Below are 17102 nucleotides of genomic sequence, written 5' to 3'. Positions count from 1 at the left end.
TTTGATTTTATCTTTTTGGTGGCATGTCTTTTAGCTTTTCTAGGATGTCTCTGACTAGAGATTTTATCTCCAGGATGTCTTTGACTGGAAAGGCGAGGATGGGGTATCGTCACCTATTTTTCTTTATTGTCTGTGGATTGTCTCTTAGTAATGTTATGACTTGTCCAAGGATATGAGGACACTGTGAGTCTAGTGTGAACTGGGGCATTCCTTGTTTGCGACTGTCTTATCTCCATACAAATAGGTACAATGACTTTCTGGGTTGAACATATGCCTCGATTGTCATAACTTATTTTGTCATAATAAAGCTCAATGATGATAACGCACAAGAAGCTCTTTTCATTTTGATATCTTCTATCTTCCATCCCCCTTTCTTGATTGACCTCTATCATCCTTCTTGAGTCCGTGTAGCCTGCTATCACATGACTGAGTATACTGACATGCCAAAAATATATGCATTTCATGTAGTTGCACCTGCATTACCACATATAAGCATTTCATACATACATATAGATATCACAATTGCATCACATTCTGCACACAACACATGTTAGCACATCTTACATTTTTATCATGTAAATAGTTATTTGCATCATCATATTCATCTGCATTTCATACATTCACATTTGCATTTGCATAACATATAAAAACATAAAAGAACAAAAATATTGTATTTCCTCATGTACATATTTGCATCCATATCATAAGCACCACATAGAAACATACATCACATAGGTACACATGCATATAGCTGCCACAAGGATGAATCATCTCATATATATATCAAAATCATAAGTGTCATGATACAATGATGTCAAAATACATATGGCTACAGCCAATCCTTGTCTCGCCCTATCCAGACAAAGGAACCCACTGATCACTCCTGCCAGTACTATTGGTAATGCTAATCCAATCCGTGTCATCATGTCCCATGCCATGTGTCTTGCCCTCATCTCCAATCCTGGATCCGAAAACACTCATCTTAGTGCATCCATGTCTCCGTCTCAATCGTAGGGTACTAACTCCCCATCGATCGGTATCCTCAGAATCCTATACACATCCTCCAAGGTGACTGTCATCTCACCCATCGGCAAATGAAACATGCAAGTCTCTGAGTGCCATCTCTTAGCCAATGCAGTCAGCAACCCCATGTTCGCCTGAAACTCAGGCACATACATAATATATCGCAAACCCATAGCCTGAACCAATACTCTCTCCTCCACTGTCAGCTCTGCTCGCAGACTCTGAGTCGATGGGAATATCTCTCATGACTCCAGCATAGGTAGATACTCCTGCAGTCAAACAAATCAATCATGTCAGTAATAGTGGCATTCACTATTCATCACAAAATGTTGCTCTTTATCCTAGTGCTTACATTTATCATATGGTGCTCTATCCTAGTGACACTCACTATTCATCACAAAGTGTTGTTGTTTATCCTAGTGGTACTCCCTGTTCATCACAAAGTACTACGTGTTTTTGCACTCCCTATTCATCACAAAGTGTTGCTCATATTTGCACTCCCTGTTCATCACAAAGTGCTTCTCATATTAGTACTCCCTATTCATCACAAAGTGTTGCTCATATTTGCACTCCCTGTTCATCACAAAGTGCTTCTCATATTAGTACTCCCTATTCATCACAAAGTACTATGCCTTGGTACTCCCTGTTCATCACAAAGTGCCTTGATCTATCCTATCCTAGGGCTATACTTGAGTGTATCCTCTTGAGTAGTTTCCTAATTGGCAACGTATGTTCTATCACAGAATTGTCAATCCTAGCCCTTAATCTATTATGGTATTCTCTAAAGGACCTGCTTGAGTGTATCCTCTCAGCAGCTTATCCAATCGACAATGTATGTTCATCACAGAACCGTCAATTTGGCCTAGAAGACATAAATGCACCTTTATGATACAGACACGCCTAGCACAAACACAGACGCGCCTAGCTAACCTAGACGTGCCTGGCACCAACACAGACGCGCCTCAGCATTTTTTGACCTTGTTTGACATACCTAAAATGCATTAAATGCGCTACCTAACATGCATTAATGACAATATTTATTGCGACAAACTACAAGAAGGTTTTGCGGTACTTACCGACTCTCCCGCATCTGCTGGCCTCTGAAATCGATGAACACGATCGAATCTGTGAACCAATGCCATCGCTGCTGACTGCTCTCTGCACTCTGATCTCTTGGATGTGTGGATGACAATGAGGATGTATTCCCCTCATGGTCTATTTTACAGACTGCCCTAGCCCTTGCCCTAGCCCTCGTTTCCCGAGTCAGTCTTCATTATCCCATGACTCTGTCACTCTATCCTATCCGGTCAGTCCTTTCTAGCCTTTCTTTCTTATCGAGAGATTTTCTGTGATCTTTCCAGACATTTTCATCCAATCTCTCAAGGGGGCATATCATTGCCATCTTGGGACAACTTTGTATTAGTTCATATTATCTTCTTTGCAACAACGCAACAAGCTGCATTGTCTCAAAGAGGGGCAAAATGTAGACACCTAAAATTGTCCTATCTAATTAAATAAATATCTTTATTTATTTAATTACTTTAGCCTAATTCTTCTATTAATTGAATAAATCTTTATTTATTTAATTAATTCATTTATCCTCTTCTAGCCTTATTTCTCATTTAAATAAATACTTTTATTTATTTAAATTATCCTTTTCTCCTAAATTAAATAAATATTTTATTTATTTAATCGATCCTACTTCTTCTATTAAGTAAATAAATCTTTATTTATTTAATTAATTCATTAACCTTTTCCACCCATGACACATGTCATTCATCTCTTAATTCCTACACTACCTACCCTTTCATTATTTTCTTATTTTCTCTACCTACCCTCTAATCATAACCGACCATTTATCTTTTACACCTCTCAATCTTATCCCTCCATTTCATATAGTGTCTTCTATATAAGGAGATGCTTCCTTCATTATCAAACCCTAACTCAATTGCGCACTCGACTACACTACGCCTTTTACACTTTCATATGTGATCCTACTTGCAACCACATTTCCGTTCTTTGTTGAGCTCTTGTGCATACATAAAATCTGAGAGCAAATATATCAAGCAAGATCAATGGAGATAGGAAGAATGGAGATCCAAACCCTATTGGACATGTGATGGTATAATCTTTGTGATTTCATTCGATTTGTATTGTCTTAGGTAATCTTCATATGTTATGGTGGATCTTTGTTATTGTCAGGCTAGGATTTTATGGTTGAATTCATTTAGTCTTTCAATGTTGTTGTTGTTATCCATTTTCACCGTATACACTTCCTATAAGTGATTATTGGATCCTTCTATATTCTTATTATGGTTCTTCTAGCCATTGATTTGCTTGGACCTATCGTTAACATTGCCTTGAAAACCTATTGGGATCCTATTCGAGCCTATAGCTTGTCAAGGGGGAGCCACAGTATTAAAGTATCCCCTTGATGCTACATTCCTGACGTGAGGGTTCTGCAAAGGAAATTTGTTGTAGTTGTTTTTTATTAATCTTTGCGAAGAACCTACTTTTTTATTTTGCTGATTATTCCCTTGCATTTTCGCATATTACAAAGCATGACACTTTTTTTATTTGATTTTTTTAATTGAGAGATAGTTGATTGCCTTGTAATGCATATAAGATCAAAATCATCATCAATTTTATTACAATATTCCAACTAATTATAATCATTATCATATAAGGTCCTATCTTTGGGGGAGGGATGGAAAGAAACAATTACTTGTTCAAGCTTCTCTAAGAGAGTGGGGGAAGGAACATCATTCAAAATCAAGGAAAGGTAATTAGCTAGAGAATATTTTTCTTTGTTTGTGTTAGGAGCTACTCATTTTTTCTTAACCAATCATTTATTGTTGTGTTTCACTACCTTAGTGTAAGTAGATTCACAATGAGATAAATTATTGCACTTCAAGGGAAAAACCATATTATTCAATTTCAACTTGTGGTGTCCACTAGGACCCCCTAGCACAAAGAGAAATTTTCTTTAGAATGTTGTAAATTGTAAGAATCCTAATACTATCGAAATTCTCCATCTCAACTTGGTCTATATGACCAATAGTGTCCCCAATCGTAGAGTTTGCTTATTGACCATAGGGGCAAATTATTCAATCTAATCTACTTAGGATGGTCTTATGGAATGCACAATGTCAGGTAAAAGTTAGGACACCATATTTGGAGATAAAGAGGAATTCCTTTGCATGCCAAATGCCTTTTCTAATAGCTTCTTTATGAGATGGATTTAATTTGAAGATAGTCATGAAGAAACCCTTCAAGAGAAATAAAACATTATTATTATGTTAATTCTCTAGAGACCAGTTCAACCAATCTAATCTTGAAAGATTCTTACCAATAAATTCCACAATAACTACATAATCTAGGAGGGAAGATTGATTGCCACCTTCATTATCAAAGTTAACTTCAATGTTAGAAAGAGTCAAATCATCATAGAGATCAATGTAATTTTGCATACCGAATAATGTAGTTGGTTTGGAAATAGCATGGCTTCGAGTAGCTAACAAGATAGAGAATTGTCATTCATCACAATGAAACGCCTAAAAAAGTTTTGGTGAATTTAGTATTAAAAATGAAGTAAATGTTTACTACTTGCATGCTATAAAAACAAGGACAACAAGACGACAACAATATATGATTTTAAAAGATTAATACACGACATTTCACCTTGGAGAAATCAATTGAAAATGATGGTTTTTTATATTTTATGTCATGTAGAAATATTTAGTCATCGTTAGACTTTCCATTTAAGCTCATTAGAATTTTGGTTCTTAGAATCATGAAACTTCCAATGTTAAGCACTTGTGATGATATTTTGATTTTTGTTTAATACAATGTTAATTAATATCTTTGGGGTTTGTTATGCAAGGATTGAAGTATGAAACTCCATTAACTCTTAGTCAAACCTCTTTTGTTGATTTGAGAAGATTTGAAATCACAAGGTCCACACAAATGCAATATATGTAAAGTATATTATCCATCAATAACATGTTGATATATTGCAATCTACTACAAATGGGACTTAATATGCTTTTCATATATGATTTTAAAATGATTTGATGATTTAAAATATATAGATGATATTATAGTGCGTTTAGGCTTGTTTGTGAATATAAAATTAGACGATGTTCTATTGCCTCAAGGCTTGTGTATGAATATGTCATCCTAGATGCCAAAATCAAATACTTTAGCATGTAAATTGATGAGCAATGACCCAATCTGATAAAAGAGTGGCATTGGGATGAGTTAAAAGTGTGTTTACATTTAATAAATGAGATTATGAATTTAATTTATCTAGGAGATAAAATCAAACCTCTAATCCAATCTAGAGTAAGAAAACTAATATGAATTAAAATAAATTTAAACTACTAAAACTAATTAACTAAAATTTTATCAATTTGTGCCTATAAAGAGAACCCTACGGGTGACACTGCCATGCATCAAGGTTTAATGGTTCTTATTTATGACCACCTCAAGGCTAACCAAATAGCCCGCCCTCAGCCCTCTATTTCTGAGTCTGAGGAGGAAGGGTCGGGCTCTGTTTTTTCTTTGGATGAGGGTTCTGACAGTGATCCAATGAGCGAGTCTAAGGAGAGTATGGATGACTTGAAAGATGAAGTAGGTAAGAAGAGGAAACATTGGAAAATCAGGCCTTCATCCTCGAAGGGTAAGAAATCTAAAGGCAAAATGCTCCAGATTAGCTCCTCCTCGGATGAGGAGGTCTCTGAAGATTCTGAGAAGGAGAAACCCCAAGGTTCTCTGAAAAAGAATACTAAAGTCCATATTCAGACCAGAAATAAACAAAAGAGAAAGGATGAGAAAGTGAAGGAGCTGGAGGAACAAAAGCAAAAAAAGATTTCGGAAGTTGACCAAAACTTGGAGGAAGTGACCATTGGGGAAGTTCATAGGGCTGAAGATAAAGGCATTGTTGGTGACACCCCAAATAAGGAACATGACAACTCTGGTAAGATAGATCCCTCCTCAAACCCTCCTCGTGAGGGTATGAAAGGTTTTATGGACACCATGGAATGGTTAATCACCAGTTACAAGAAAGTTGTGGAGGACAACAAGAAGCTCAGCCACAGAATCCAGATTCTAGAAACTATCAACACTGGTGAAGGGAAGACTATGGCAGATTATATGGAGGATTTGACCAAAACTGTTGCTAAAGCTAAAAATATAAGAGACTCCTTCAACCCCAGATTTGAGCAAATTGAGAAAGACCCGATTGAGAGGAAAACAAATGCTAATGCTATGGATCAAACAATGTTGGAAACTGTCAGTAAAGTCAGCAAAATTGAGGAATGTCTCAAAAGTATCACAGAGCAAAGCTTAAGCATTTTGAAGGTCTCTACTGGCAATACCAAAACCCTCATCAGCAAATTGGATGAGGAGAAGGACATCCTAGAAATTGACCCTGACACTGAAGGCACAAGAGATGTTCAAGGACCCAGAACAAGAACCAGAGGTAAAAAGAAGGAGAAAAAGCCAAATAAGGACCTGGATGAACTCAAAGTTGTTGCGGCCAACTACGACCATCTGGTGATTAAGGCAGAGGACCTCTTGAAGACTCTATAACTGTGTTGTGTTTTCCTGGTTTCTGTTGTTTTGTTGTTTCTATCTTTTGTTGTCCTTTCTGTTTACTGGCTTTATTGCCAATCATTTTGTAAGCCGTTTTTATATGGTCTGGATACTCTATGATGATCTTTTTTAATCTCCTATGTTAAAGGTTTCGGGTCCTAAAAACCCGTTTTCCTTATTAATCAGAACATATTGAAAATAAGGGTAAAAATATATTAACCGATAAAAAAAAGGGTAAAAAATAAATATAAAATTAACAGAAAAAGAATCATGTATACACTTTTTTTTTCACACTAATCTATTTTTGTATTAATCAATGCTATTGCTATTTGTAAATTAGATTCTATAAGAGTTTTTAAATTAAACTATTTTTAATTATTTACTTAGTTACTAAAAATTTTTAAGCTAAAAAAAAATTAAACATGTCTTTTTTAACATAAAGGAAAATTTTATTGAAAAAAGCAACTGATTACATATGTAGTCTATCAATCTTAAAAAAATCTATTGGCATAACAATTCCAAAAAATCTTGAAAATTCATATTGACTAAAGACAAACAATAGAACAAGAGGAGAAACCATTAAAATACCATAAACAAGTTATAAACCCTTGTAACCATGAAGAATGTACATGTTGTGAATATCAAAAGTAATTTTTGCATTTATGCTAGAATAGGTGAAACAAAAGGAAAACCAATTAATGTAAAGGAATAACAAAGTTGATTGGAAAGACACCCTAGTAACCAAAACACCAACAAGGAGAACCCCAATAGGGATTAAGAATCTAGAGACATGGTCACAAAATCACCTAAGACATTGTCCAAATCTCATATAAACAATCTTTGATTAGTTCTAGTATCAAATTGGATATTGTGTCAATTGATGTTTTCAATATTAACTTATGCAAACTTATATAATTATTATGTCAAAGGCATTTCCTTATCTGAAGTGGGCAAGCTAACTACAATAATCGATGGTTCACATTGGTTGAGCATAGAGCAAGATGATTGAAACTCTTAAAATTGTCGGTCCTGTTGGTTTTTTCCTATTATAGTTGTGTTGTTTTTTTCCCGTTACAACATGAAATCCACTTGTAGGATTTATTCATCAAACACATCAGGGATAAGGCTATGTATGCTCTATTTTTTATAGAGTAGTTTGTAGTCGTCAAATCCTCAAATGAAAAGTGTTATCATGTTGTGTGAGTTGCTACCAATGATTAGAGTACATAGTTTATAATATAATATAACATAATATAGATACACTAAATAATATATAAATAATATAATAGAGTTAAAAATCACACATTTGTAGGTTAAAAATAATTATGACATGAAATATGATCATGTAGAAGGCGATCATACATTCAATAATGTGCCCATTCATGGATTATTAATTTTTAATCAATGCAAACCATGCATATCCCAAATAGTTTGCATAATAGATTGATATAATTTGTGATATACAAAATCAATAATCATTATACCGGATTCCAACAATGAACATTGTACGACACATACTTTACCTTGTACAAGCCAATTGCATTTCAACATATTCATCTCCATATTCCCATTACATTGAATAAGTGCATGTTCCCCTATTATAGTGTCAATAGATTGCAAGAAATCGTCTAGTAAATGTTCATATAATTGCCATGCTAGTGTACATTCCACATTAGCATTAATAGAAGCATTTGTTGGGTTTTGTAATTTATCCATGTACTCAATTAAACTTTTTCACATTTCCTCAACATTTTAGAGAAAAATTGTTTCTTCAATTACATCACTAGGAATGAGCAAATGAATATAGTGAAAGATGAAAAAAAATCACAAGTGAATGAGTATTGTTGATTGAAAAAATATATAATATAATATACACTTATCATTATACTCAATATTTTATTAAAAGATGTTTTTTGGACCTGAGCTCGAATCTGATTGATTTGTTACAAATTTGGGTCTTTGGTTGCGAAAGTTTTGTTTGTGGTTTTTTGACAATTGTGATATTTTAAACCTTTTTTTTAGGGACTTTATATTTGGAATTTAGGAACCAACGTGAAATAAAATTTTAAATGCAAGAGGGAACAATTACTGAAATAAGAAATAGAGATGACTTATTTATTGACAACAATTTACCAAACATCCAAAAATTAGATTTAGAAACACTAAAAGCCAAAATTGGCCTACCCTTAGTCCAATGCTTGCACGATTGAGCCTCTTTTATTGACTTGAATTGAAAGAATGTTGATGTAGAAGTACCCTCAGAGCAATAATGGCCCCAATTGACTTTATTACATTAATAATGAATTATCTAAACAAATCTGAAACTCAGATGCAATTTTACGTACTTCTGGAATTTTGCATGTAGGATCCCTCTTCTAAATTGGTATCTTTTTCCCAATAAATTGCTCATGTAGTCCACAATTGCTTCAATACTGTTGAAGAGATCATACATTTATTCAAACTAACACCCAACAATTATTTTAGAAGCAATTATAAGGGGTAAAACCCTTTAAATTATTTGTAATGGCCTCTAGGCAAGGTGGAGTGGTACGACCCTGTCTGGGAGTGTACGTCTTGCTGATTGGATGGTTGTACTTGCTGGTAACACCCCTGTAAACTGTCCAGATCAGAGAATTCAACCTTTTAATTGTTGTTGTAGACTGTGAATGCTCAAAATTTGACCCAAAATGGCCTAATCTATGCTTCTTCCTTATCACCAGAGATCTATAAATGGCTGGGTTTGCGTCCAACCAGTCCAGAATTGAGAGGGAATCATTCTCAACCCTTGTACCCTTGTTGTAGCTGTCGATTGCAGGTTTGCAGAGTTGAAAGTTGTCAAAAAATAATAATCGAATGAATGCAATATGTCACGCCAAGGCTGATATATGCTTCCCATACTCAACGCAAACCTAAATGGCATAAATTAAAGATTCCGTTGGAATCTTCTTTTCCTCCAAGGAGCGCTCAACTATGAGGGTCGTCTCATCACTAAAAATTGACCACCTTTTTATAAGTTATTACTTACCGAGGAGTGGGGTCATGTAACTTTTTAAAATAAAGTTACTTATTAATCATCATTTAAGAAATTAACTTTTCTATTTTATTTTTTTAATAAGTAAATAGCTGCGGAGGGGCAGCACCCTTGTATTAATCAAAATAGGAGAATACAAGCCTGATTTAGGGAGAGCGGTAGGGGGAAATAACCAGGAAGAAAACCCCCTACCCTAGCTCTATTCATTATACAAAAATACCAGCAATGGAGGTTGGATAAGAACAAAACATCAGATGCCAACCTCTAGAAGTTGATAACAGAGGCCTTTAAAAAAAGACAATAGCCAAAACAGAGAAACTGGAGAGACGGGTGACAACCGGAGTCAACGAGAATCTTCAGAGTCAACATCCACAGGAGCATGAGCCACATCCAGGACTATAGGGCATTCAGTGCCACAGTTCGAGTGAGCCGTTGATTCTTCCTTCTCCCAAGGGAGTCGGTAGTCGTTTGGGAACCACTCCTCACCAAACCCAAACCCCCAGTCATTACCATCAACCAAATCTTCATTCTCCAGAATCCCAAATCCATCAACACCCGCTAACTCTTCGTCTTGAAGAAATTTTGCCCTTCATTCTGACGTGAAACCATTTTGAATGCCAACTGCCTTAAGCAGAAATTCAATATTCCTGGAAATGGCAGGCCAGGTTGCTTGAAGAGCATCAAAGTCCAGAGAGTTCACAATCACAAACTTCCTCACCTCTACCCCATTGCCTAAGGACATATAGTAATTTTGGGGAAGCGGTATTCTTAGGTTGACATCAATATTGTCCAACGCAGCATCAATTTCCCCCAGCAAGCGATGTTTAAACACCATTTGAGTTAAAAGCTTTGCTCTCTGCTTGCTAGTCCCCATGTATATCACCATTGCAAGGAAAAAGGCTGGGATATCGGCATTGGCTCTATACCTATGATAATCCATAAGGAATTCCTTCCCCAGTATCCTTTTAAGGTTGTGAAGGATAAGAAGGTGTCGAGAGTAGAGGGCCTTCTACAGACGTTTGTCAGTGATTTCAGCCAGGAAGGCCATCTGTCGACAAGTAGCTTCAAGGAGAATTGGGGTCTCCATAGCAAGTCACCAAGTGAAGAAAGCAAATGTTTTATGGAAAAATGAGGGCATTCCATTGTTAAATAGCAAGTCATCAAACCAGGGGATACAACACTAGGCAAGTAGTTCATGCCAATTGAATACACACACGCGTGAAATGCCAATGTCCAAACATCTTCTGAGCCAAAGCTTGTCAACTTAATGTTGACTGACTTTATCCATCACGTAATTATAAGCAAATCTTGAAAGGATCTAGTCATAACTAGATATTAATTAAAGTACACTTATGTCTAATTGCCACGGGGCCCAAACCGGCACAGACCAATAATGATGGTAGTGTGCCACATCTCGGTGACAAGAAGAAACTTTAACAGGTGAACAAATCAATTGGTCGATCAATCCACCAGAAACCACGACCATTAGGTTAAGAAAGAATAAAGCGGCAACCAGGGAGGCAATGCACCGATTTGCGCCACAACCGGTGGTTCAAACGGAGAGAAACTCAACCGGAAGGAGAAAGGAGAACGCAACCGACAAGAAACTCAACCGGAAAGCACCCCCATCAATAAGATAGTCGGGATTCCATGTCAACCAGTGGAGGCAATACTACCAGTTAGCACCATCACCAACCGGCCAATCAGAGAAACATCAGCTGGAAGGAGAAGACAATTGGTAAAGACCACTACCGACAAACTCAACTAGAAAGCACCATTACTGGCAGGATAAACGGGCCATATCAACTGGTGGAAGTTCAATTGGGGTAACAAACTAGTCAGAAAGACCCAGTTAGAGAGCCAAGGGGGGGTCACCAATAGCTATCGCCAATTTAGAGAGTCTACCAGCCTCTCCATTACCTTCCCTATAGATGTGGCTAATCCAAAATTCATCAAAGGTGGCTAGCAGCACCAGAATCAGTTGAAGCCACTGGTTAAGGCGCCAACTAGGGATGTTGTTACAATAGACTGCATTAACCACATTTAATGAGTCTCCCTCCAGATGAATTCTCTGCACCCAAAGCTCCTTCCCTAGTTGCAGTCCTCTTAAAGCTGCTCTAAATTCAACTTCATTGTTAGTGGCAACTCCAATCTTTTCAGAGATTTCTTTTATACAGATACCATCGGAGTTCCTCAATATACACCCAAAACCACTTTGACCCAGGTTTTCTGCAGAAGCACCATCAAAGTTTACCTTGCACCACCCAAGCTCTGGCGCTTCCCATTTAACACTCACTCTTGGATTGACCTAATCCACTGGGGTTCCCTTGCCAAAAAGCAGTGGAATGAGTAGATTTGGAAGAGCCATCTTAATCTTCCAATCCCAGTCTGTATACATATTTTTCTTTAATGATTTGGATTGAGCAGCCTCATTTAGGAGCTCAGTCAGGTGGTTCTCAATTTTCCCACATAGAGACATTAAGCTCATCTATTTACCCTGGAAAATTCGGTGATTCCTTTCTTTCCAAATTTCCCAAATCAGAAGAGATGGTAAAATATAAAGCAAATTAGCAAATATAGCCTTTCCTGCTGGTTTAGGCCATTGCAAAAACCACTCATCTACCCCTGATGGGAAGGGGCCAAAGATTCTCAATTTTCCCATGAAATGCCACCAACAGTGGCTGGAGAACTTGCAGTGGAGTAGTAGATGATCCACAGTCTCTTCATGCTCTTGACATAAAATGCATCTGTTGGGTCCATTGATACCCATTGAATAGAGCCTTTCTTTAGTTAGAATCTTTCTTTGACAAGCCAACCAGGCAAATGAGCCTGCTTTGAGAAGGAGATGTCGGTGCCAAAAAATATTAACAGACCAATCTTTTTTGTCTATAGCCGCTTCTTTCAATTTGTAACCGAAACATACTTTGTATTTACCATCAAAGGAACCACACCATCTAATAATGTCCTTCTTAGGGGAAAAGAAAATAACCCTTTTGCTGAGAATGTCGGCAAACAAGTCTTTCTGATATTGATCCAAGTCCAAGGGATCCAAGGAGTTCTATTTCCACTTAGCAATGTCATTTTCTTGGATAGGATAACCTTAATCATAGATATTGTGACCCCAGAGGCGACAAGTTTCTCCCATAATAGGTTGCAGTGAAGGATTGAGACATAAGGCATCTTCACAGCCCAAGAGTCAATCCAAAAGGAGGCATCCCTTCCATTCCTGACATCCGAGGTAACCTGATCACTTATGATTTCCCTGTATCCACAATAAAATTCCAGATGGCCGAACCTCTGGGGGGGTGATTATAGTGAGAATCCTTTTTGGCTCTAGGGAGTCTAGATATTTATGTCTTGGAAGCCTTGCCCATTTTTGTTTACCACCACTGCAAATTTCCCAAACCAATTTTGCACCCATAGCTAAATTCATAATCGAGATTTGTCGAATGCCAACACCCCCTGCCTTTTTTGGTTGGCGAATCTTTTTCCAAGCTACCAGAGGAAATTTACCTTTGTCATCTGAACCATTCCAAAGGAAATTTCTCATTATAGAGATCAATTCATCTTCAATTTCCATCGGTAATCTCAGACAAGACATGGAAAAAATCGATAGTGTAGAGAGGACCGATTTTATCATAGTGAGTTTCTTAGCAGAGGATAACCACTTGCCTTTCCAAATTGCAAGCTTGGATTTGCATTTATCAATAAGATGCTTCCAATAGTAAGTTTTGTTACTACCAATGAAGAGGGGGGTTCCAAGAAATTTCCCTGGGAATTTTTCAACTTTGAGATTAAGAATCCTTGATAAGACACCTTTCAAGTTAATCAGAGTGTTGACAAAAAACACTTCAGATTTGTGCCAATTGATGTTTAACTTTTCTATTTTTTAGAAAAGTTTACCTTTGTAACTTTATATTATAAATTTACCTTATTATCTTCACCAAAGACATAAATTATGTCTAAGTAAAATCCCCCTTTAGCTAACCAATCATCCCCTTACACTATGAACTTGCTTGTGTGAATGGAGGTCAGGCAAATTCATACATCTTTATAGCACTAGAGAAATGGGGACATTAGAGTCCTCCCTTCCTAGGATTTCTTTCCCTCAAGCAATGTCAAGCAACACCTTGCTCCACTCTGATAAAATTTCCCAAGCAAATCAATACCCAGATCCCATACCAAGATGAGAAATCCGCTATAGTACCCGACATAGGAGAGCATGATGTCAAATAACCCTTCACACGGCAAGGATAACACCGCCACATTAAGAGTAACCATTAGCAAACTCAAAGATGAAATATATGTGTCATCATAGGAAGAGTCAAAGCACGTGTTGCATGTATTCAACATTGCATTATTTCTATGGCTCACTACCCCATGATTATATGCATCAATGCCATGAGGAAGGAACAATTATTCACTGTTGTTATAAATCTAAAAATTAGAACTGAATAGTTCCCTTGTACCCATACCCTTGGAGTCCTCAATGCCAGTGTAAACAAACTTACTCTTTGTTGTCCAATCTTTAATCTCATATTCAATTTTATCAACATTATATGGAATATGACCAACATCAACTGAAAAATTGGAACTAGACAATTCAAATTTCTCCTTATCATTTGTGTGGCAAATGTCATGATTATGAAGGAGACGCTTCTTAGCTTGTTGGACTATGAATTTTTCATGTCATGCTCTTGCCAACCAATCCTCATTCAACCTCTGGGATTTCTCTATTTCAGTAGTTCCAAAGTGCACAAAATTTGATTTATTACAAGATGCATCAATATTAGCTTCTAACCAGCATGTTGTCATTCTTTTAGGCTTGCCTTCTGTTGAAGCTCTCATCACTACTTCCTTCCCATCCACTGAGAACTCTAATTGCATCTTATGATAATCAAATGTGTACCTACCAATGGATTGTAACCACTGCATTCCAAGAACCACATCATATTTCTCTATTGGTATCATATAGAATTCATCAGTCAAGAGATAAGTTCCCAACTGAAGGCTAAGTTGATAAACTCTCATAGTGCAACTGAAGGTATTACCACTAGCAACTGTCACTCTAAATCTTGAAAATTTCTCATCCTATAATCCAAATTTCTCTACAGTCTGCTCACTAAGGAAGTTGTAAGTAGCACCAGTACCTACCAAGCAATCCACTAGCTTTCCCCTAAGAGTTCCTTTCAATCGAAAGGGGTAATACCAAGGTACTCTGGATAATGATACAATTGTAACATTGGCAAAAGCCAATATATCCTCATCACTTGTATCTTGCATCTGTTCATCCTCACCATCAGAAAATACCTCTATAAGATGTGTCTTGCCTTTTCCAAGGCATCTATGACCTAGTTCCCATGGCTCCTTGCATGAGAAACATAATTTCTTCCTCCTTAATTCTTTTTGTGATTCATGATCCATCTTAAGAGGAGGTGGTGCACTAGGTAACTGTGTAGATGAACTCTAAGAAGGTTTAGAACCTTCGAAGGATTTCCTATTTTGCTGAGATGTAGAAGGTGGAGGTGTGGTGTCCAAATTCAAGGTAAGTTGTATAGCCTCCTGCAGAGTCTTAGGCTTCAAAGCCTTAACCAAACCATAGTATCTCTCATGAAGTCCCTCTATGAAGAGCATAACTACCCTCCTAACAATCATCTCAGGTACCATCACTTCTATACGCTAAAATTCATTAATATATGTCTGCACATGTCTTGACTGTTTCAGGAGAGCTAAATCCCTGTAATAAAGTTCCATGTCTTTCATGTCAAATCTGGAAATCAACCTCTTTGTGAACTCCTCATATGAATGAATGAGGGCGTGGTTCTACGTGACCAGTCCATGGTGCCACCAGTCATATGTGACACCCTCCAAATGCAGGACAACAAACTAAATGACCTCAATTTCAGCCATTGGTTTCAAGGAAAGGTATATATCTAGCTTGTGAGCCCACACTCGTGCACTGGTGGAGCCACTACCATCAAAAGTGGATAAAATCAACTTATATGTAGCCTTCTTCAGATTATTATTCCATTGTTGTCTGGGTCCCCTATCATTATGTCCCCTCATGGAATCACGACATTGCATACAATATCAATGCAATAGAAATGCATCTCTGACATGTGCGGGTAGACGTGCCCACTCATCGCTGGCAACCATAACTGTTTCCTAGAAGGTAATTCCATTCTGAGGATCAACCAATGGTGGTTCATCTCTAGGAGTGAACCGTGGGAGCATAGGCCTATCTGCTGTCCTGGTATGGGTAGACATATAAATTTGACCACTTTCTTAAAATGAATATTTAATATATATTTTAACCCCATTCCTCCTATTAATTAAATTCTATTTAATTAACTTCTTCATATTCATCTATTTGATTAAATGAATTACTCAATTTATTTAATTAAGTTCACCTAAACCTTTTTCTAGCCTTTAATTAAATAATTCACTCTATTTAATTAATTCCCCTTTCTCCCTTTTTAATTAAATTGATCCTTACAAATAAATAAATATAATTTATTTATTAGATCCCCCACTTGTATTTATGCAAGTTGCATCTATTTTGTTGAAATAAAGTAATTTTATTTCAATTAAAATCCTCCTCCATCCACTTGCATTTTCCTACATCTCCCACTTGCCTCTTAAACCCCTTCTAGATTCTTCTAATCACTTCCAATTTAGCCTAATTCATCTCCTAATTATTGTCACATTCTTAAGCAAAGAGAAGTCACTTCTCAAAGCCTCCAAAGTATTCAATAACCATTAAAGACTTTGTGTCTTCAAATGGTTAACCTCTAAAGTCTTCCAAACCATTAAAGGCTCTTACATAACGACTTATGGTTAACTCATCTTTGACCTTTGGTTAGAGACTTTCTCTCTAACTTAACCCTCATCTAACCCAAGGGTCTCATCAAGCATTCATGGATTTAACCTTGGTTATCCCTTTAACCCTTGCACAAGAGTTTAGCCCTTGGGTAAAAGATGTATCCATTAGATAACCCTAACCTAACCTTAACCCTTACCTCCTAAGTTAACCTTCATGTCTTCTCAAGCATTTAATGCTTCTTGCATCTCCTCTCAAGCAACCTTTTGTTGACAATTGTCACCATTTCATTGGTGAGAATTGTAAACCTGGATTGATTAACTTTCAATCCTGGCCCTTGTTAAGATTATCCAATCTTGACCATCCATTGCCCTATTTTCCCTATAAATAGAGCTCTCATTCCTCATTTTCATAATCTCCAATTTTTCATGAATCTACATTATAGCCTAAATTACTAAACATTTAGCCTCTCTTTGTTAAATCATCATGATAGCATTTAGAAGTATTTTAATATATCATATAATATTCATGCTAGACTAGTATATCATTGCTATGATAGTTTGCTAATCTTATCATCATCTTTATGCTAGCTTAATCATCATAGTTTCAATATCATACATCTTAGAATGGATT

This window comes from Cryptomeria japonica, chromosome 5 (genome assembly GCF_030272615.1).
Source record: "Cryptomeria japonica chromosome 5, Sugi_1.0, whole genome shotgun sequence".
NCBI classification, from domain to species: domain Eukaryota; kingdom Viridiplantae; phylum Streptophyta; class Pinopsida; order Cupressales; family Cupressaceae; genus Cryptomeria; species Cryptomeria japonica.
Note: the sequence above shows the minus strand (reverse complement) of the source record.